We start from the raw sequence: 23,003 nt of genomic DNA on the forward strand, positions 1-23,003 counted from the left end.
ATATAAAGAAAAATCATTGTTACAGGCAGTTGTGGAAAAGGGGAACAAAGACAGGAAACAGTTGTTAACTGTTAGCTGATCTGACATAAAGGAACACTTTGGAGAGCAATTATACTCACCCATCAATCTAATTGATTTGAACCATAAAAGCCTATATAACCAATTATTTGTATAACGTATTAGTTACCAATCCTCAGTCCGCTGCAGCACTGCTACGATTAAGATGCAAAGTCAACATATAATTGCACAAACTCCTATTTACACCTTTTTTTGCCTACAGTATATGCCACCCTGCACTCGCTTTGAAGCAGACGTACAAGAACATAAAAGTCCAACAGAAACTAGCCAATCCTGCTGGGAATTCTCACAAGTGAAGGAAGAAAAGCACAACATGCACCCACGACCTGAGGCAAGCAGAAAGGAAAATCCCTTTGCAAAGTTCTTAAATGCCTGGCAGTCCAAGGAAAAGCTGGAGCAGCCTCTTGTAATAACCACGGCGTCAGAGCCTGGCTTACACCTTAGGATAACACAGGAAACAAGATCTTTAAAAACTCACCAAACAAAACAAGTTTGTCTGCATCTGCTAGCACTAAACACAAACGGAAATAATTACATCAGTTCACGCACTACAGTAAAGCTTTGGAGCCAAGAGAGGCTGCTGCTTAGGGAAGCAGAAGGTTTCCCCACCTCCCAGCACTGGTAAGAAGCCACTACCAGCCTGCCTGGTGTTGAAGGATCGGAGAATTGCGCGGCGATGAAGAGCTACAGACCTGACCAGCAGTGGCACACAGCGGTGGCCACCAGAAGCTATGGGGCTGTTGCCGTGAATTTAGCTCGATAGGAACCGAACACACTGCGACATCAGAGCCGCTGTGAACGCTCACACCAGACCAAGGTTAAAACCAGAAATGGTTTTGGCATTCCCACCCTGGTACCCTGCACGACACAGGCACAGCTCCGGTCAAGATGCAGCGAGGCAGAGGGTTTGCTCAGGCAAGTCCTGAGCCTCCTCCGCTCCGGCTGGAGTCAGCACAAACCGCGAGGGCTCAGCAACCTGAGTGATCTCAGGAACGTGAAACGCAACACAGCAAGGGCTCAACTTCAGCTAAACCCTGCTGCCTATCCACATCCATCCGTGGGTTTGCAGAGAGAAAAGACAAAGAAAAAGGCTTGATCTAGAGGCTAAGCCAATAGGATTTTCATTTTGTTTTCAAACAAGTTCCTGGAAGCTACTGATGGCAGTGCCAGCCTGGCAAGATGACAGGACCTTCGGTAGAAAGGGGGTTCTTAAAGGAAAGAGAAGAGAGGCATGCAGAGGTGGTTGTCTTCTCCAAAGTCTGCACAAAACCACAGACTAATATCACAGCAAGGTAATGTTTTACTCTTGCGAGTAGCTGAGATGCCCAGAGGTGATGGCACATCCGTGCTGCCGTTACTCGTTCAGCCTCAAACATCAATAAACACGTAGGGCTGGGATTTAATGAGCTTCCTGCGTGTGTACAGTGGCCACTAACACACCGCCAAGCCCTTGCAGAGGTGGCCTCATTTACCAACGTAAGCTGATCCAGCTAAGCCCAGCATCAATTTCAGCTGAAGAAAGGGATTCAGCACCCCAACACACCGACATTCCCGGCTGGGAACCCCATGCTGATCTGTGCAGGAGCTGAGCAGTCAGCAACGCCCCTGACAATTCCCCTCGGCCCATTTGCAACGCGATGCAGCCCCTACCACAGTTTCCCACCGCGGCCGAGATGCACAGGCTGTGCTTGCCCTGCTGCCAGCCGAGCACACCCGGTTCTGTAGTTACCGTCATCTTCACCAAACCCAAATGGCTCTAACACACCACACCAAACTCTCTGTCGTGCCACAGGTGACTGAAGAGCTCCACATCAGCTCCCTAATTAATCGTGTTTCATATGCCTTGGTTTTTCCTGTGATCTCATGCCTCATTTTCCCCCATTTGTGATGAAACCTCGGTGCTTTCTCAAGCTGGCGGTTATCACTCACAGCTCCAGAGGCTGCTGCAGCACAGAGAAGCTGCCTGTGGTTAGACCGAGAAGGGCAGAGGCACCTCAGGGCAGTGGCTCGGGCCATCCTGCGTAGGGCAGAAGACCCAGATCCTCTTCTGACATCCCCTGCCACCCTGAGCATTGCTGCCGCACTAAATACAGTGATCCCCAGCCAGTTCTTCCAGATCTACCCAAGAAATTCTTTTGTTATTATTTTTTATGCTTACGTTGCCCTAAGGAGATCTTGTCTATCGTGCAAGTGTCGGTGCTGGCTTAGAGGAAGGGGAAGATCTGAGGCCAGCTCATCACGCTTACTGACCAACCCAAACCACACATCCCAGTAGCTCTCCGGTGCTCAGTACCAAACCCCCCTGCAGCAGCCCCCCGCGTGCGGGCAGCCTAAGCAGCAGCTGCTGGCCAGCCTTCGGGACTGGGGGGCTGGCGGGAGCCTGCCAGGGAGGAGACGGCTCCGGCAGGGCTTGCTTCTCCACGCTGCAGGCTGGAATCACCACCCCTGACGCGTTTGACAAACACACAGATGTGGTGCTTCGGGACACAGTTTAGTGGTGGGCTTGGCAATCCGGGGTTAAGTTGGACTTGGTCATCTTCAAGGTCTTTTCCAACCTCCATCATTCTATGATTCTACGAGGCTGCTGGCATTTGCCCCACGCCTAGCAAGCAGCAATGGGGAGGAAACGGTGCTGGGGACCCCCTGCTTCCAGGGCCAGGCAGCAAAGCTCAGCGGCGGGGGAACAAGGCAGCCAGACCCCTCCCTGACCCAGGGCAAGGCAAGCTCTGCTCCACATTGTCTCCAGCTCCCAGCGTGCTGCACTGAAGAAGCCTATTTAGCTGCTCCCTCCTGCCATATAGGAATAACCTGAATCTGGCACAGAGCAAGTTTTGCTGCCCAGGGCTCAGGAGGGGAGACATGACTTCACCCACTTCCTACGGGGACAGGAACTGAGCCAGCGCAGGAAAACTCACTCTGATTAACAACCACGGAGCCAGAATCAGACCCTGCTCGCACTTTCTACCTGCCCTTGAAGTAAGCAATTGAGGAGCCGAGGCTGAACTCCCCCATCTGTGCCCTGGGCGTGCAGAACCACAAAGGATGCTCTGAGCCTGGGTCTGCCATCCACAGCAAACAAGCCAAGATTTGCTTTAGCACAGCTCCTGCTCAGCAGCTGTCAGCCCTCCTGCAAGCTGTGTGGGAAGTTGAGGGAAAACAGGGTATTCATCTGCCAAACACCTAGACGGTTCCTCAGCAGGCTTTTAGCACAAGGCTGGAGGCTTCCAGCAGGACTAAAACCACCGAGAACTACTCCTGAGCCACACACGTTACCTCTCTTCTGGGGAAACCGCTTTTTGGGGCTCTGAACCAAGGGGAGACAGAAGAGTAATGGAATAGGCAGTTCTGCTTGAGGGCTGCCTCCTCTTGGGTGTGCTGTCTCCTAAAATACTCCTATGGGTATGGGTTCTGATCTCCCCCCTCAAAGAGGGTGAGATCCTGCCCCAGGCTTTTGCTTCTGCATTAGACTCACAGAGCTACTGAAAGAGAGCCATCCGCATCACTACTTTTATTACTGACAGCAATAAAAGCATCTCAATACATAGCGTCCGTCGGCCACGCACAAGCTCAGTGGTGCTTTGCTAATTACTGAAGTTTTCTGTGCTGACAAAGAGATGCCAAGGGATGCAGCAACCGATGGGGAAAAACTGCACAGAGGAATTTCAATACCGCACCACAGATCCCCTGGGCTAGAAGCGTGTTGTAGCGCCTTGCCACAAGGGCCAGTGGGCACTGGAGGCACCCACATACAGGCACAGGATCTGGTCCTACACCTTGAAGACCACCCATCATACTATACTAGTACTCGTTGGAGACAGGAGCCTAATGTGAGTCAGCATTTAGGGAGCTCTGAGTAGAGAAGCAATTCTCCTTCCACAACTCCAAGCATCTCGCCGGCACCTCCTGTCTCTGGCAGCCTTCTTCACCTGCATGGAGCACCTGCCGTAGACGTTATTGTTTTGGATGGCATTGGACTGGTGGATTTGCTTTGCACCTCTGGCACACCTCTGGGAACCCGTCATGCATCTCCTCAGCCACGTGTCCCTGAGCAAAGCTCACCTTCCCACACCAAGCTGGTGCTACGCTGCCAGGCTGCAATAAATGTTGTTACTGCAGCAAACTGGGTTTGGTGTACAATCAGCAGCACTCAGGGCAAGCAGCTTGGGCATCATCTCACTTGAGCAGGACTTGACAGCTGAAAGAATATCGAAACTTTATGAATACTGGATTGGTTGAGACTAGGACTTACCTCCATAAACTTATTTTCCCACATCCACACGGTCCACACAGGGTGGGCTGAACGTCATCTGGGAAAGGCCAAGTGACCGACAGGACTTTCAGTGGTATTGAAACCTTTTCCAAAGCTGTACGAGTGCTTCGCACGCAGGTTTCAGAAACCCTTTCAAGTACCATAATCTGATGTTAAGGTGCTGGACAGGGATATGCTGGAGCCCAGAACATCCCAAGTCACCCTCATTTCAGTACGAGCTGGGATTTTTCACACCCAGACACATGTACACAGGCGAAAAGGAGGAGTTTAGGCATGTAAAGCACTGAAGGACAAGTTTTCATTGTAAATCATTACGCTCATAGCAGCAAACATTTTCTCCACACTCATCCATAAATTTGTAGCAACAGAACCGCCACCACACACACAGTCTATCCAGGGGACAGTACCTGTGCTCCTAACCAGCCCAAAAGACACACAATTTAAATCAACCAAATCATACGCTAAGGGAAAAATTGTGACTTGTTCACATGGAAGAGCTCCATGCTTGCTTAAGCAATGCTAGGGACAGATCTGACCCAGCTTCAGCAGAAATTTAAGCAATGTTCACCCGATCCTGCGTAAGTCACCCTAAGAAGGGTGTGATCCATTGAGAACGACTGCTGCCTGCGAGCAAGTCAGTACTGATACACAGCCAAGCGAGGGAAACGCCTCCCAACACCTTAAACTGCTGTTTTGCTCTTAGCACTTCTGTTTCTTAATAAACACTCTGTTGGTGGCTCTGAAAGAGCAACCCGGCTGCTTTCTGTACGCGCGTCACAGGGAGCCTGCCGTGGTGCCGGACACATTAGCCAGGGCTCGCCACGCGAGGTCAGGGAACGCTGTCTGGTGCTCTGCACTACTCCTGCAATAAACTCTGCACCACACCTCGAAAGACTGATTGATTACACGTTTCTACTTCACTTTAGCAATTCATCTCAGCAGCCTTTCACTTACCTGTACGCTTCAAAGCTAGAGAGATAATCCCTTCATTATCCCCTTGCTCTCCTTCGCAATTCGTAGTTTATTTCAAAATAACTGCAACATTGTACTGGCAGGCAGGAATGAAATCCTGGGTTCATCTCCCAGGGAGCTGCACGTGTTCCTGGGAAAACACCCATCTCAGAGCCAGCAGAGAGTTTATCCCCGTGGCCTACCCACACAAATCACTTTTGCAAAGATTGACTATGGGGGAACCAGCTGTTTCAGTAAGAACAAGACTCTCAGGTTTTTCAAAGCGAGCCACGAAGATCCTGGCCCTAATTATTCGCTCACTCTGTTCCGTCACAAAGTATAAACCCTACGGCCCTAATCTCCACTGTCACTGCTCATCTGCCCCAGAGAAATTCTAGCCCTCTGAATTTTATCCTATAGATTCTGTATAGGCATACAAATAAGGCACGTTTTTGTGCTTCCCTAGCTGATATTTCAGTCACCCGTCCTAGAAACTGTTACCCAAAACAATAAGCTCCTCTGAGTGAGCATCAACCATTCTCCGTGAATATGTCAATAACTGGAAAACATTAGACAAAGCTGAAATAAGTCGTGAGGCTACATAAGTGTTTGGAAGATACAGGAGCATTTGTAACTTCCACAAACCCAAGACAACTAAAATGCTCTTTGCCGGGCTAAAGCAGCACACAGTATCCCCTCGGTTAGGACACCACACTTCCAAGGACCAACGCTGAGGAACAGGGACAAACCAAACCTCCCTCTCAGGCGAGAGGAAACACACGCCAAGTGCCTTCACGCAACTGAGGAAGCGCCTCGTTCGGCACCACAACATCCCCCTGCTGAGCCAAGGCCGACAGAAGCATTCTAACATGGCGCCTTTTCCTAAAGATATTCCCCGCTTACTCTTCAGTGAAGCGTAAAGCTGATGGTGTTTCTGTGGCCTGACCTCAGCTTCTCCTAGCCTAATATAAATGTTACACCTATCTCGGGAGGCAGCGAGCTCTTCCTGCCAAATCCCAAGAGCCCTCAAGTCCTGGCTGCATTAGTCCTGATGTCGTGAGCTGTGGGAGAAGGCAAAAAGAAAGAACAAGGCTCTGCGGCAAAACAACGTAGAAGCAGTGCAGGGGACAGATGTGTAAGAGACAGCGGCATTGGAGCGAGTCTGACAGAGGCACGCATTCCCACGTCGCGCTTCAAACATAGCACCGCCAAGGAATGAAGCTTCACACGTGCATATGCACACCGTAACGGAGAATCAAGGTTCCTCCCGCCTCCGACTCAGCAACTCCCAGCAAAACCCGATTCCAAAAAACCTCATTCCTGCTTGAGGGGATGCACTTTAAAAGCCCCCTAAACACCAACTATTTGTCACTTTTCTTTGAGGCAAAGCCGGGACAGGGGAGATACACCTGGAGAGGCAATTAAGGTGACCGGGACAACAGGGAATGATGGCAGATGGCAGTCATGGGGGGTGCTGGGTGGAGAGCACCCAGCCGACACCAGCATCCCCCAGGGAGAGACCGGCACACAGCCACACAGAACGAGGGCACACGCAGCCTTTGCCCCTTACCTGCTCACTTAAGCACCGAAACATACAGAGGTTTTGAAAGAAAAGGTTTTAGAAGTAGTCTGCAAAGCAAGCTTAACATTTTTCTGCTTTGAAAGGTCTCTGTTTTGAAGGACGCAGAGACTGGGCACCATGCAGTGCCCAGACCTTACCTGTGTCATAGTGAACTGTCAGGGGCCTGGAATAATCACCAGTCTTCTCTGGGTGGAAGTCCACCGTTACTTGCATGGCATCGCCAATCCCAAGAGTCCCAGCAGAGGCATCAACAGAGAAAGGGCTGCAACACGGAGAGGCACATCAGGATTATTGTGGGACCTTTGGGGACTACGTTCCTTCTGCCGTCCAGCTCACTCCAGCTCACCTGTATTAGCAAGGGGCCAAGAAACCACAGTCAGCAGCAGAAAAAGAGAACATACAGGGCCAGGAACTGAGCCACCGACCCAACTCCTGAAGAGCTCCAGCCCTCAGAAGATCCTAAGCGATAAAATGACCTCGTCTCCCCCATACCCTGCATCCAGTTTTCTGCAGCAAGGCTCAAGAGTCTGACTGCTAGCGATACGATCGGAGGAGGGTTTTTGAAGGGCACGGAGATGGCAAGAGTTATTTGCATGCACAACTTGACACTGAGTTCCTCAGGAATCCGTCTTTTCCTGCCACCTATAAACCTCAAGAGATGCAAATGTCAAGGCAATACCTGTCCCAGTGAGATTACAGCCTGGAAATCAGACAGGGAGAACAGAAGTTTATTCTTGAATGACCGGAGAATAATTAGACTTTAATGGCAGAATTAATCTATCTTTCTTTTTTTTTTTTTTTACCTTGAAAGCATCCTGGTTTTGCCTCAGAAAGGGCACATTTTATCAGCATTTCAATGAAAGCTGTTCTAAGCAAAGAAAAATCTGTACGAGTGCAAAGGCAGATTAGAGTGATACAGAAACAAGAAAACAAGACACAAAAGGAGTATCCCATTTACAGCCTGAACAATTAAATCTCTAGCTAAATGAAGCACCGCTAGCAGGAGCATATCAAGGCACCTTCAACAGGAGGTTTTCTGCGTATTCACAAGCAATGCAGTCTGGGGCTCTGGGTTGTAATCCAGGCTTGGTAACTGTTTGCTTGGCCTACTAGAGAAATTCTGTGCAATGTGTGGGAAATAGTATGAAAATGTGTCGGTGTACTTTAGATTTAACAAGAGCAATTATGATTTGTCGCCAGGTAAACAGCTCTCAGCTGACAGACACATAATTCAGTCCTTTAATGCTCAGGGAAAAGTCAGATGCAACATGTTTCTGCATAACAGCAGCTGGGCTTTGCGGCTCTTGTACAGCCTCACTTAGAAAGCAAAAGTTATTGGATTTAGTGCTTTGCTGGTGGTCAATTTGTCACCTTAAAAATATTTTCTGCAGAGTTTTACAGTGATTGGGGAGTGCAGCCCACAGAAATAATGAGAAAAAATGGAGCCATGCGCAAGCTTCGCTTCGCTCATGGAAGCAGTGACAGCTGATGAAACTGCTGGAGTTCCTGCTCGTTAAGGAGACACTGATGCAATTGGAGGCCTGACCTGCTCCCATCACGACTAGCAAGAACATCGCCAGTGACTAATGGGGAAGCATTGGGCCCGCAATGTTCACGTGCTGGACCTGAGGCTTTTGAGAGGGAGGAGGAAAGCCAAGGCGCCGCCAGCCTCAGAACCGGGCTGCTCTACATGGCCCTGCACCTGCGCTGGGGGTTGTGCCTGGTTATACTGGGCAGGGCTCTGCTGGTGCTTGGCGGGGATCACTGCCTGCTGTGGGAAAGGCACAGAAAAATTCCCCCCCACCTCTTTTAGTTTGTTGTTTTTACCAGAAACATTGCCAGAACAGAAAAGCTGCCGGTTAAGGGCCACACTTCAGCACTACCTCCCATCCCATGCCCTTCCTACTCCATCCCCATGTCTGCATACCCCTGCCCTCAGATAGCTGGGATGGGAATGACACTCCTGAGGATGACTTCAGGGGATGCCCGAGAAAGTAGATACCTTCACATCTTCAAATTACCAGAGAGGAGGATCCCACCGAGGTCAGGACTCATTCTCAGGACGGAGAAACAGAGCACAAGTCAGACACCGCACCTCCTGCCTCCCACCCCACGCTGTACCCACAGGACAACTTGGTTCCTGATGTAGCAGGAGCTTGGTATCCCTCACGTAGACCTGCTTCTCCAAGACCCAGAGGGATGTAAGGTCCGTGCTTCACCTGAACTCTGAACTTCAGTCCACATCACTAAGCTGTTCCCTGCAGCCTACAGATAAGAGATGCTAAGGAAATGTCCCTGACACACTAATAGCCACATGAAAACCACTGCCAACAGATGAAGCTGGCAGGCTCAACTTTGGCCTTTTAGCCATTAATTGTGAGCTGTTCTTTACGGTAATTCTTGTCCTGTTAGATCTACCCTTGTAATGAATAACTACTGCTCCTGACAAAACAGGAAAGATAAGGTTTGGAGGTTTATTAATAGCTCTTCTTCTGACATGCTTTTCAACTACGTCCATTTGTACGTTTGCTTTGTTGTACAACATCTAAACTTTCACAGGTCCAGATCTCCCAACGGTGCCTTGCAATCCCCAGCTTGTATAAACTCATCTAGCCGCACCAATCTGAGGGAGACCTTCCCAGCAGAACCTGCTGAGATCTTGCCCGTAATTGCCCTTCAGAAAGGGAACAACACCAGATTAGTAAGCAATTTCATTGTGATCTGCCTTGGCGTTTACATCTTGCTTGCTTTCACCAGGCATCAGCTCCCCAAGCTGGGCAAAAGTTAAATCCCATGAGGATACCACGGGCAAAATACTCCTGACAATTTAGCAACCAACTGACAAGTGAACAACGCTGACAGTTCTGTGGCTCAGGCTTTCCCGACTACCGCGCTGCCTTTCCTCCTGGAACCATACGTTTAGTCAGTGCAGCGTGCAACGAGGCTGCAACATACTTCGTCCCATGGTATGTTTCTCTTCTACAGCCAAAACCCCTTTACTCCTCTGGTGCCTTAATTTGCATTATAAAATCATCTGAGTTTGTGAGAATTGATTTCATTAAAAGCTGCCTCCAACCCCAAGACCGACAGTAAAATTACTGGTGATTGAATTGCCCCCTCTGTCAACTAAGACCTATCGCAGGAAAAAAACCCCAAAGATCACTTAATCTTGGCATACGTAATTTTTTGGTAATGGTATAAAAGCCAAAGTCGAGCACTGTAACCACTCCAGTAAACACAGTCTGTTAGGTCAAAGCATCCAAGACTCCATCTCCATACTGAAAAAATCCTGCACAGAGCCAGCATCTCACAAGCTCTCTCTTTCCCTCTTTCCCTGCACGTAGGCTCTGTTGTCACATCCCTGTACATCCCATGGTAACTCTCCAGCCCCACACCTCCATGTAGTATAATGGGTACTGCAGGGAGGGATGCAAGGCGGCTCCTGGCACTGTGCCATGTAGGATCATTTCCTGAGCTTCCAGAGCTTAATGGGACATTCCTAAATGGACCTTCTCAGACAGATCCTCTCTAACCCATAGCACAGCACAGCACAGTGTAACGTCAGGAAAAGGCAGTGCTGCACTGAGATCTGCTTCCAGGCACCATTTTCAACTGAAATGTACTGGAATGACATTTATCTCCGTGAATGCCGTGGAGAAGAAACTCACTAACCAGCCTTAACAATGAGAACGGCAGGAAAAGACTTTTTATATTTATACTATTGTTATTTTTTTTTATTACTACACTATGCAGTGAACAGCTGGGTATGGGCATGCAGGGGGAGGACAGGCACAGAGCCAAGCTGCATAATGGGGAGTGCTTTGGTGTCAGGGTTCCCACACACACACACACACACACCCTTTACGAAAGAGGAGTCAAAACGTGTCCATGTTTTCTGGTAGATACCACGGCAAGGGAGAGTTCTGAACAAGCAACAGCAGAAGGATGCTGAACTGGCCCCGTGGATTCATTTGAGAGCTCTGCCGTGGAGTAAAATACACCATACAAGTCCTTAGATAAAGTTGTAAGAGGCAAGGAATGTCCTTATGAAGTGACCCGCTGCAAGAGCAGAGCTCGCAGTACTGACCGAGAGGAAAGGTTAGCATTGGAGATGGGCTGAAAAATGCACTGAAGGTGAAAGCTGGTAGGTTACACTTGATGCCAAGGGAATTTTGAGAAAGGAGGCAGAGAGAAGTGATACGAGCGGCGCATTGGACTAGGAAACTGTGGCGCCTGCAGCTGCCTTGCAAAGGGGCAAGAGCCTGAATTCGCCCAGGCCAGAAGACAGAAGTTGCAGCAACTAAGAAGTCTCAGTTGTGCAGAGAGAGAATGAAGGACACAGAGGCCAGCTGATGGTCCGCAAACTTTGATCTCTCATTCCCTTCTACTCCACTAAGCCTCCTCCCCCTCTCACGTGCACGCATGCTTACACATAGCGGCACACAAAACTATTACGTGATATTGATGTTGGCTTTAACACAACACTACATCCGTACTCAGCAAAAGTTAAGCACACACTAAAGCTGCTTCAGTTCTCCACTAAATAGGAAGAGACTAAAACAGTCCTGAATGTAAGTCTGTAAGGCTGGCACTCCTACCACCTATGCCATAACTCTTAAATACTGCGTCTCATATCTACACATTAAGCTCTCCAGGACAGGAAACATCACGCATTAATGTCCAAAGCACAGGTTTAAGTGTTTGTGATGCTGAACAATCATTACGGGAGTCATTCAAAAGAATGCAATGACATTAAACTAAAAACTTCCCCTGTCGTTAATAATGATGCAGCCTTGGTCACAGCCTCTAACGCAGGGAAATTAATCCCCTGACATGAGGAGGAAAACGGTCTCTCCCGCGAAAGCCTCTGTAAGTAGAGTTGTTCAAAGACAATTAACAGCTAATGACCTACTCGCCTGTGGAGCAGTGTATTGGTGAGACTCTCCAGCCAACTTGTCATGCCAGCTGGGAGGCCAGTTCTTTTCTGCTGGGGCTGCTGGAGCCACTGAGCTCACCTGGGACCTCGGGGCAGGCACCTGAGCAACTTCTCACAGCACAAGCAGCAGGGAACCCACTGTCACCCAGCGCAGTCCCCAGCACTGGCTGGAGAAACCACTCCTGGCACACCATGGCCTCATCGCACAGGGAGAACGTGGTTGTTCTGCTCCCAGGCTGCAAGGGGACGTGGTGACCTGGTCAAGAGTGGGGAGCACTCGGATTTTGAGTGGAGGATACAAGCTTGGGGGAGTACAGTCGAGATACTGGAGGGCTGGGCTGCTATTCAGGGGACACAGCAGAACCGCATGCAGCCGAGGGATGGAAAATGCAAAAACCTGTATTTGGGATGGAAGAATCCCTGGCAGTGCAGGCTGGTGGGCACGAAAGCCTTTCTACAGAAGAGGAGCTTAGGGGCTGGAGCACAGCACATACAGGGAGATGCTGGGATAAATGGCTTTGCACAGCCTTGAGAAGGAAAGACGAAGGCTGGTATCACTTGGTCTTACTTTTCGTGTTGAGTGCACACCTGATCAAACTTTGACACTGGTCTTGCTTTGAGCACTGTGTTTGCTCACATGATCTCCAGAGGTCTCTTCCAAAGTTATTCTAGGATTTTATCTTCTCCAGCAGCCCAATTCCATTTCACGTGTTCCCCAAATTTCTCATATTATTTCCTATACATCTGTGCATATATATAGGCAGATGGTAGGCACACAGGCATTAGAGGAACTCAACCTTTAAGAAAGTTCCCAATGAGGAATTCATTATGACATTTCGCTGAACACTTAAAGCAAAAAAAAATAAAAGAGCAGAAAGACAGGAACCTCAGAGTACTTAAAAAAGAAATCTGAATGAAAGTGGGGGCGACCTAATTAGAATAAAACGCTGCTTATATTCAAAGATCATCAGTTTGAAATTTCAGACTGGCTTTCAAAAGTTCATAACGAAATGGAAGAGATGACTGATGCCTTTGGCTGACATGGGAAATCTTACCAGCTTTTGATCTCTGCGCACACGCAATCCAGTTATTCAGAATTGTACTTTCTTGTGTAGTTTGAAATAAAGCTTTCGTAACGCTTCCCATCCCTTTGTTGCAAGTCAGGACTGAAACATTCAATTGGTGAAGTTCAGCATAAAATCCATATCAAGCAGGATTCAACGTACGCCGTATCACGCGATAGAACAGTTGGCAAGGACATTGCCAAGAGATGCTACACACGACTGGGTACTTGTTTTGGTGGTGACAAGTAGATCTGGAAATCCCAGAGGGAAGCTGTACAGGGATTTACAAGTTCCTGCCTATGTATTTCCACAGTGAAAAGAAGCAGCCTGCTTGAACAGCATCCTGGAAGCCTGCTTCGACAGCCTTGCCAGGCTTTGGTAGAAGCCTCTTGGACCTTCGCATTTCCCAGGAGAAAGAGCAAAGAGCCTTCTCTTGACCCCTGTTTTCCTGGGGAAGAAACCGAAGCAACTCAGGTGCACTAAGGCAGATGGCACGTCTTTGCTGCATTCTGGACCTCAGCTCCTACACCAAAACCTCTGGGACCAAGCAACACGGAGCTAACTACCAGCCAGCTGAAGTGGTTTCCTTGCAGGTGCAGTTTCCAAAACGCATTACCCTCTCCAGTTCAGCAAACTGGAAAACCAGTGACTGTCTTCTCAGACCAAGAGGAACAGTACAGCTGTCCACGACACAGCACACATCAGGCGCTTGACCAGGAGACTGCCGAAATGCCACGTGCTTGTGGCCTCCCAGGGAATGGGTATATTTGGCCAATAGGGCCACATAACCATTTCAGAAGGTACTGAAGATCAAGGGGGTTGCTGGTAGCTACTACAGCATGCTAGAGCACTTTCCAGGAGATCTGAGAGAGACAAAGCTCTAGAAAAGGCTCCCAACCCACGCACCAGGCATTTGCTGCACCTTTTGCCTGTGCGCCCATCGGCATTCTGCTTTGGGGCTAAAGTGCAGGTTTGAAGCCGCTGCCAGCTCATCTCCACTTAAGAGCTCATTCTAATGAAGAACAGTGGATCCCAGGGACCAGATCAAACCTACTGGAAAACCAGGTTCTGGACCCCACAGGGTTTTTGTCAGGGTCTCAATACCAGTTGCTTTGATCTATCATCTCTGATTGCACTTGCTACTATAGACAAACTGCTGGTAAAGCTGATGATAAATTCTTAAATGTCTCTTCCACCAGCTCAGAGCTTGCCCATTTCTTAACACTGCCTTTGGTCCTCAGGAACTGAGCTCCTAGAGCTGTCGTCTGCCACGCAGGATCTTACACAGCCCGAGGGCAGTCCAGCTGCCTTCCTACATTTGCTCGTTCAATCTAACAGAATCAGTCTTGCACGACTGTGCACTGAAGACACCGTTGCACTATAAAACTCCACTCTGCAGCTTGCAGAGTTTTAGCAGAGGCTGCGCCATGCTTCAAACACTATAATCAACAGCAAACCCCACGTGCCCTGCCCATTTCCAGCCACGGCAGCAGTACAGCAGCTCACACGCTCTGGCTCCTTTTTGTCGCTGTTTACCAACTGTATTATCACACAACAGTGTTTTGCACAAAAAGAGATGAGCTCCCTACCTCTGAGGGCTGATGCAGTAGCGGGCCGCCCCGTTACCGATGTTGCGAACCAGCAGTGTTTTCTGGGTGCTGTACTTGACTGGACAGGCTGAGAAGTTCACCTGGTCGGGGAAGTCCAGGATAGCTCGGGCACCTATAGCTCGGAGAGGCACAGCAAACTTCTCCCCTTTCTGTGATGCAGATGAGCTCGTGGAAATAATCCTGCGGGGAAAGAAACAATCTCAGCACAATGCTTTTAGTACTTTCCCCACGGCAGAAGGAAAACTGCTGTTTTCTATGGCTGTAGCAGTATCATTCAGTAACGCAACAGTACTTTTTACCTTCATGAGCTTTCATTCCAGTAGCATGACTTGCACAGGGTCGTTAACTTGCAAAGGAGAAACAACCCCATTGATTCACCTGCTTTTGCAGCAAGCTGGCAGCACCACAATTATCTGATGCTTTGATTCTGAGACACCAGAACAGTCTCTTCATGCAAGGGATCACAGCACTAACGCAACCTGCTTCGATCGCCACTGCAGACTATTGGAAGCACCACTGAGAACCCAGCTGTGCCACAGCACTAACTCCAGTGCCAGCAACGCGGCGACCTCGTTGAAGCTTGGCAGGGGATGCTCAGGTACACTTTCAAAAGGACTTCACCACATGCATAGTCAATGGTCAGTCTTCGGTGAAATACTTCACAAGCTGGACACGGTAATTGCGGCAGCGTCAGGGCAGTGCAGGGTACGGCTGTATTTCCTGCCCCTTCTCACAGCGTTATAGGGCCAAGGCTGGGGACACGCACCCTTCAAAAGCCACCTGATCCATCTCCCCACACCAGAGCTGGCTCAGCTCCAGACCCAAACTGTTTTTGCGAGAGGTTTCACAAGTACCTAGAAGTGCTAACAGTTCCACCCCTGCCCTCAGCAGCCTATGCCACCTCTGCGCTAGAATTAAAGGGTGTTAGTTCTTCCTGTGTCTGAACTCCGTTTCCCTTTACATCTCACCCAGCCTCAGGGGGCACAGGAGACAGCTCTGGCTGATGCCGTAATCACACCCCTCTGTAAGGTCTGTTCTAGAGGAGTAAGTGACGGCGTGCCTGGTTAGCACACCCACCCCAGGCAGGCGGCATCGGGAGCTGCACACGGGGGACACTCAGACACCCCACCAGAGCAAAGCCGGCTGTGCAGTCCCAGCCACTGCCTTCTGCAGAACAGAGCCAGGCAATCCCCCCCGCGCCCCGGCTGTCTGGCGTTTAGCAGCAGGAAGGCAAATCAAATTACCAAAATCATGTTACTGTAGAGATGAGCAGAGCAGTCTCCAGATGTATGGCGTGGCATCGCTGCGCTGGAACTATCACCTTGCCCCCACTGAAATCAGTGGTAAATCTGCTGCCATAGGGCCAGGAGCCATTACCCCCAGCAGCGCTCTTATGGATGAGCTGATAAAAACTCTGCTTCTCGTCACTCACTGGCTGCCCTGATTTTTTCCTCAGTGCTTTTAATTAATTTGATATTTTTATCACTGTTGAAGCAGCAAGCGCTTTAGGATTTTAATGATTTAGGAATTGCATACAGCAGCAAACTCCCTTCAGCAGAACCGATCCAGACTCCCCCACAGCTGGGATTTCCTGCTCCTGTCCCCATCCCCTCCTGGAAGGGCCCTAAGGCAGCCAGCCCAGGCACAGACACGCACCTATTGCTCTAACGCAAGCGCTGACAGCCAGCGCCTCACCCACCACCCAGCACCTCGCCTACCACCTGCTCAGCTGGGGTTTAAGCTTGTCAGTACAGATGCTGCCCCATCCAAGACAAAAAGAATAATCTCCTTTTCTAGACATCTCAAATATTCACCCTAGAAACTGCAGAAGGGCTTTTGCTTTTCCTATTTGGAAGGTAAAATACTAGGAAGGGAACTGCAGCAAGCAACCTGCATGATTTAATACCGCATTTCAGGAAAGCGTTTCATCTTCAGCAAGTCGTTCTGAGTTAGCAATTTTGTACTCAATCTTGCAGCCTAAGCCCTCTAAAATAAAAGCTATGGGCAGCCCATATGAATTTAAAGCACCTATTATCTGGCTACTTCACGTCCTGCACTGTTTCGATCCTCAGAAACTCATTAGCAAATGAAGAATGTTATTTGCTTTTGTTGTTGTTGTTCTTTTGGCCACACTACTGTAACAAAGGCATTGCAAAGCCAATTGAAAGCTACCTGCCTTATTAAGTCTTGGCATGCCATATTTGCTTAGCTCCCTCTTCCAGGTGCCAGGTAGGCAGAGGAGGATGCAAGTTCAGATCAGCAGGAGGATAAAGAAAAAAGGAACTTCAACAACTGGAGCTACTTGGAGCAAGTAAAAGGAAGTAATTGTCAAGGTGTTGTCATTGCTAAGGAGCAAATGGATCAACAGCAATGCAATTAAGAGCCCAAGAAATAAATCCCCCCCTCCCCCAAAAGCAAGCACAGGCAGCCTTCCCAGCTCCGTTGCTGGTGAGGGGCGCTGGGACCACCTGCACAGCAATGCACAAGGGATTTCTCCAGGGACCTGAGGGCAAGGCTAAAGCAACAAGGATTTGGTTTCACAGAGACAACCACGACCTTGAGAGAGAAAGATGCCTCTCGCCATTCATGCAGATGCACATTATGCTCCAAGCCCCCTCTCCAGGGACACCGTGGGACATGGCATCCCGTGCAAGGCTTGACTCAGCACTTCAGAGCGGGCTGACCCTTCAGCCACGCTCTACCACCCCACCAACGTGGGACCTTGCACCAGGCTGAATGCAGCGCCAGCCCAAACAGGGGGAAACCCAAGGCAAGAGGGGTGCTAGGCAGAAGCTGGCTGTTTGTGCCACTGTGAACCCATGGTCCCTTAAGCTTTTGAAAGCCGAATTGCCCTCCCTTGGGGGCAACAGGTTGCAAAGTCTCTACTTCAGCACTGCCTCGTGTTACCAGGGCACTAACCCTGCTACGCACTTGCTTGCAGCCTAGGGGCACAGTTGAGACCAGTTCAAAATGTTGTTCTGCTTCGCAACTGCAAACCCTTAGCAGACTGTTTAAGACCAGGTTTCTAAATAAACGTGCCTGGATGACAGAGGGGTTGCATCCCATCTATGCTTTAAAGTTTGCTGTGCTTAGACACAGCTTCAGGCTATAGGTTTTCATGAAAATACGACTTCATCCTGCATACAACTCCCCTCTCAGTTTCACGGAAGATACAGACAGTTGTACGATGGCTCCCCTTCTCGTGCTCCCCTGTGACAAGCAGTAAATTACAAGCTCTGGCCTTCCAGGTATCACCACTGGCGTCTGAACTGGCACCCACTGAGACTGAAGCAGCTGCTCGTCTTGGGTGTTGTTTCAGGCTCTTTGTAAACTCAGGCTAACAGTAATTACTGTCGCAGCAATATCAAGCCTAACTGCCCAGAACCCCAAACTCAGATGTCAGTTTCCCTGCATAACCTATCCCAAATGCTTCACTGAATTCCTTGCAGCAGCCAACTTGCAAAGAAAAGATCCTTGTAGCATGAGGTAACACAGCAAGCCAAGCAGGGAAAGCTCCTGCTGAAACCCTGATATAAAAAAAGGCTGGAAAATAAGGGCCGTGACAACAGAGGAGAGACCAGAGGATGAAGATCCGTTCGCAGCAGAGGGGGTGCCCCTGCGCCTGCCCCCCTCAGCCGCCGGTTCGCAGGAGTCTTTGAAATGAGTCACTTGGCTTCAGGTTCCTGTGGCGCCGCGCCATTTGCCTTGGTCTTCTGCCCCTTTCCTCCTCACAAGAGTCATCTTAAAAGTATTCTTGGAATAGCTTCTGTGCACAACAAAACATCTAGCAGGGCTGGGCTGAATTTTAAAGGACTTCATTTCAGTCATGCAATAACTCACTGTCCTGTCATATTTCAGAGTAATCAATGTGCATTAATTCAGTCTCCACTGAGCATCAGCAATGAATTTCACAAACCTCACAGACTGAACTTGCACTGCCTGAAAACAGTGCACTGCTACAGTGAAAAGAGCAAGAGGACAACACAGAATAAGCTCTGCTATGGTTTTATGTGCTTCTTGCTTCCTTCTTCCTTTACAATAAACTACTAATAAGCCTGAAGGACGCACAAATGGAAGTATTTCTGTCTGTTGTTTATCTGCCGGTCAGTGCCACAATGGTTTCCAGTTCAGCAGAGGCCGTCAGACCATAACGCAAGAACACACGGGAACAGGGGCTGGCACGAGAACACCCACGCTGTACAATGGAGCCATAAAACAGAAACGTGCAAATCAGAAGCAGCAAGAGTAACAAACTGGAAATGTTGCCCAGCAGAAAAATTAGCAGTTCATTTATAACACGAGTGCCAATAAACCAAGAGGCGCGTCAGCTATTCCTTTTCTGACAGTCTGACCACGTGGCACATTCCCAAATGACTGCGAGACAGTAGGAAACTGCTCATTTTCCAAGAAAGGGCTACGTGGCATTTCAGCCACTAACAACTCACATGGCCCTATTACTTAGGGCTGAGGCACAATTTTACTCCTTTCAATCAGGAGTGACTTCACTGAAGTCAGACTTACGCCAGGGAAGAACAGATTCAAAGCAAGAGAATGACACAAACCGGCTCCTCATCAGGAAGACCCAGACCCCACTTCACTGGGTTACCCACAGTCCCTGTGGATCATGCAGTATCAGAGATGTAGGAGTTATTCAAAGGCAGCACTCCTGAGCCTTCCACAACTAACACACAGATACTCTGCAGGCAAGCAACTGCAAGCCCAGCACAGGTGGCTTTACAGAACCATCTCCCAAAGCCTGCCTCTTGGCTAAGGGCTTTTCAAGGTGCTCTGCACATCCTGACCATGCTACTGATGCATTTCTAGCTGAGCGACAGCACTCCGGCACTTTCCTGACTCACACTCCATCAAGTACGAGACAAAAAGTTCGATTTATACAACATTCTGGTTCTGCTGTAGAGTCCCCATGTGCTCCTCACCAAGCAGCCCACATCCCTCTCCCAATGCCCTGCAAGGAGCACAAAACCCAGGTCGGCAGAAACCGCCAGGGTGTCGCTCAAGCTGTGCAGAGGACCTCGCTGGCACAGCTCCCTAATGCCACACACTCACCAGTTCAAGGGCAAGACAAGGGACAAAGTACTGGACATGAGTGTTCCTGGGAGTTACCTCACCCTACTTCTATTTGGGGTGATGTTCATGTGTTGCTCTGCTGCTTCTCTGTAGTTGAAGAGCAGCTCTTTGCCCTTCATGGGAACCGATTTACTTCCATCCCAAAAATGAATGCTCATGAATACTAGTCAATCACATTTTAAAGGAAGCAGTGTCCCCTGCAAAGCCTACCTCGGTGAGATTAAGCTCTTATGTCACTTGGGCAGTATGGAGAACTGCCCTAAGCCAACATCATTTTAACCTTCCATACGAATGACGTAAAACAATTTCTCAGTCCCTCCGCAAAGCAACAGATCATTTCACAAGCATGGGGAGCCAGGCACCACAGGGCATTTCCTCTCTAGTTTGCTACAGCCATGCTGTTTGAGGATAGGACAGGGTGTTCAACTACATCTAAGCAGCAAACAGAAGATGAGAGAACAGCTGTGCCCAAAGAGAGCCTGCACCTCTGGCCTGGCACAGAAACACCAGCTGGCTCAGAGCGACCCCCTCACCTTGCATCACCCACAAAGTCACGCAAAGAACTGTGCCAAGAGGCAGCAGAGTGCTGGTGTAAAGAGTCAGCCTGTCTGTCTGTGTTCCCCTGCAGGGCTTCCTCCCTTCCATGCCAGGTACTAAACCCTTTTGCGTTAACAAGCCTCCAGGTAACACCGCCGCCCCTTCACATCACGGCACAGTGCCAGACTTGCCAGGGCCACAGCACCGATGTTCCAACCTCCGAGCAAAAGCATGGCACACGGGGCAGGGAATAGGTGCCAGCTGACACAGCAACCACAGCCCCATGCACGCAGGCACAGCCACACCAGCGTGACTGCCCAAAGGCTCCAGGCTAACACTCTGCCTGCAGATGCTACCTGCCCCTTCACTCCTGTGTGCGCTCCAGATGCCTCAGTCCTCTGCAGCACACCAGCCTCCTGCTGGTTAAAGACATCTGGAGCTCAGCGTGTCTGGGCCAGGCTGGCTCCCTGCCACGAGCACAGCGCATCTTCTCCCCTAGAATCACAGCTGGAGCACAGGTGGGCAAGTATCCTCAGGGGCAGCACAGCGGCAAGGCTGGAACACAGAGGGTATGAAAAAGCATCACCTTCGCTCCAGCCCAGGGTGAGGCAGGGAACTGGTTGCCAGATGGGAAAGGGGAAAGCTCTCTGGATCTAGCCATTCCCCTAGCGTTTTCCATCATAATTAAGCCCCTAACATCGAGTAGAGAGGTGCGATGGCTAAACACCTTACCAGCACCCCTCCCTGCCATTTCCCTACTGTCCCACGTGCGCCTTCCCCTGAAAACGCCCAGGAAAGCACAGGGAGGGAACGCACAGCTCGTCAGTCCCTGCTGCGGTGGCATCGCATGGTGCTGCCAGCCAGGATGTGACCAGCTGCAGGCTGCCTGACCACAGCCTAGAGCAAACCTCGCAGCACGGCATGGGCTATGACCGGTGTGCAAGAAAAGTGCCGGCTTCAGACAGAACGTTCCGCCGTCTCACTACTGCGGCCAACACGATATGCATTCAAGAAGCAACTCCAGTTTTCAAAGGTGGTGGTCCTCACTCTAATCAGGCTCAGCTTTGGGTCCTCCAAACAACAGGTTTGTATTTATGCAAACAGGCTTTTGTATTTATAATTATCAGAGCAAACCCGTAATTATGCAGCAATAGTCAGATACTAGAAACCAACACCATGAGAGGCCACCCCACCACACAGTGCACTCTTATCCCTGAAGCCAACAGACATGGCATTAAACGTTCCAGCACCAAAGGATAATCACAGTCTGAAGCATAGAAGAGCCTCCAGCCTATGACAGCATCATCTTCACCACAGGAAAAGTTTCCCCCAGCTGCAGATCCAGTGCAATGCCACCGAAACCAGGACAGTGCCTCAAAACCCACAGCAGATGCCCTGTTCTGAACCCAGCCCCGCAGGTTCACCTCCCACTGAAGGCACACACCTCTCGGGACCTCCATCTCACCTTGTTCTCATCAGGGGAGAAAACGATGCGGAAAGTCGCAAGCATGCCAGGCAGTACCTTGCGGCACACAGCATGGTGGCTGATCAGCTTGAAATAAGGTGAGCTCTCCAAGATGACCTTCACCAGCCCAGGAACCTGCAGAAAAGAGAGGAAAGTATGATCTTGCAGCTTGTGGAAACAGGAGGAGAAGAGGCCTGGTGATACCACCTTCACAAAGCACTTTTAGCTCTGGAGGTACATGCACGTAACACATAAGAGTGAACATTAATCCCTTCTGCCTGGGCAAAACAGCTCGAGGCCAGAGGCAGCAGGGCAAGGAAGGAAGGGCCAAGCCGGGAAGACACCAGCAGCACGGCGGTATAATATCTGAATCAAGTCACCCGTGTATTCAATAAGCCCAGAGAATCTGCTGGCTTCTGCCCGTACACATCCAGGCAGACATGCCCCTAGAAGGGGCATGTATTATCTGAACGCCAAACAGTACGTGTTAATCCTGGCGGAAGGAAGAAATTCACTTTAACGTGCTGGGTTTGAGCGGGGCAGTCAAGCTGCGGTGCTACAGTCATGTAGGCAGACCAGCAAGAGGGGACCACAGATACTGTGGCCTTACTGGGAATAAAAGCAGCAAATGAAGAGCAAAAGGAGGAAACACAGGAAGACAAAGAGACAACCCCAGAAACAGAGAGATGGCTGGGAAAATCCAAAGGGAGCTGGAAAGAAGCAAGGGAGAAGCACAATATGCTACAAGGAAAGGCTGATGCAGAGGATGAGAGCCAGCAACCTGGCCAAGTGATGGAAAGCCAGGCGACCCCCCAGGCTGTGCCTATCAACTAGGGGCTTCAAAGGCATTTTCTGCCCCGAGATACATGACTGGCACTGCCTGGTGGTGGTTTCATTATTAAAAGCCAACCTCTGCTCTCCGGAGGCTCCTGCTGCCTGTGACTGTAGCCAGGCAGCTGCCAGCGCGGGCAAGCCAGATCCCTGGGGACCCCTGCCCACCCCCAGCAGTCCCTGCAGGCACCCTGCTGCACGGTTCTGCCCTCTGGGGCACCACCAGCACACAGACAGCACACAGGCATTTTCCTAGCACATAGAGAGCAACCCCTGAGCGCCAAATCTCAAAGTCTGAAGCAGGTGATTTGGACTGGTGGGCAGCTTCACGGATCAACAACAACCCCACATGAGGCTTGGAAAAAATGGAGGCTCACTCTGCGCCACCCACCCGAGCCTGGTAACCCGTGGCCAAGGCAGTCCTGAACTCTCCAAACGCCCTTGGAACCCAGCAATGTCCTGGGGCAGCGAGTTCCAGGAGCCAACTTCACAGTGCAGACAAGCATTTTGGTCACCATGTCCCTTAGAAGGGGAGCACGTGTGGCTCAGACCTTCAGCAAAAGCCACCCAGAACATCTGAGGGTGCTGAGG

The 23,003-nt window shown here is 50.0% G+C and overlaps 1 pseudogene; it reads right to left on the reverse strand.

Annotated features, from left to right (window-relative positions):
• Nucleotides 1-23,003, reverse strand: part of LOC129736961 (hydrocephalus-inducing protein homolog) — a 67,825-nt pseudogene that overhangs the window by 39,541 nt on the left and 5,281 nt on the right.

This window comes from Falco cherrug, chromosome 10, assembly GCF_023634085.1.
Source record: "Falco cherrug isolate bFalChe1 chromosome 10, bFalChe1.pri, whole genome shotgun sequence".
Taxonomy (NCBI): Eukaryota; Metazoa; Chordata; class Aves; order Falconiformes; family Falconidae; genus Falco; species Falco cherrug.